Source organism: Theobroma umbraticum, unplaced genomic scaffold, assembly GCF_002168275.2.
Source record: "Theobroma umbraticum cultivar Fairchild unplaced genomic scaffold, ASM216827v3 scaffold_2.0, whole genome shotgun sequence".
NCBI lineage: Eukaryota > Viridiplantae > Streptophyta > Magnoliopsida > Malvales > Malvaceae > Theobroma > Theobroma umbraticum.
The window spans coordinates 2,495,497-2,495,892 of record NW_018397277.1 but is presented as its reverse complement, the minus strand read 5'-3'; positions in this window follow the sequence as shown (position 1 = coordinate 2,495,892).

Sequence of the window (396 nt, the reverse complement as noted above, 5' to 3'; positions counted from 1 at the left end):
AATGCAAGATAAAGAATAATCTAACAAGGAATGAAATGAAAAACAAAGCAGGGAAGACAATTACAAAAACGATTTATAGTGGTATTCGCGTCAAAGACCTACATCCACTACCTTGATTGTTCAACTAAGGATTTTTCAAACCAATTCACTATAAACAGTGAAATTCTCAAGCTTTCACCAAGCTTTTACAATGGCTTTTCACTGGCTCAGCCACAACCTTCAACAATGGTTTTTCCCAAAATCAACCAAAACACAAAACCTAACTTCTTTAGGCTGAGTTAGAACCTATACACTCAATCAAGCGAACCCAAGCTTGATTAATTCTCTTAGAGTGTCTCGTACACTGTCAGTTAAAATTTTACTACGCAAGTATACGTATCGAATAGACAGTATATT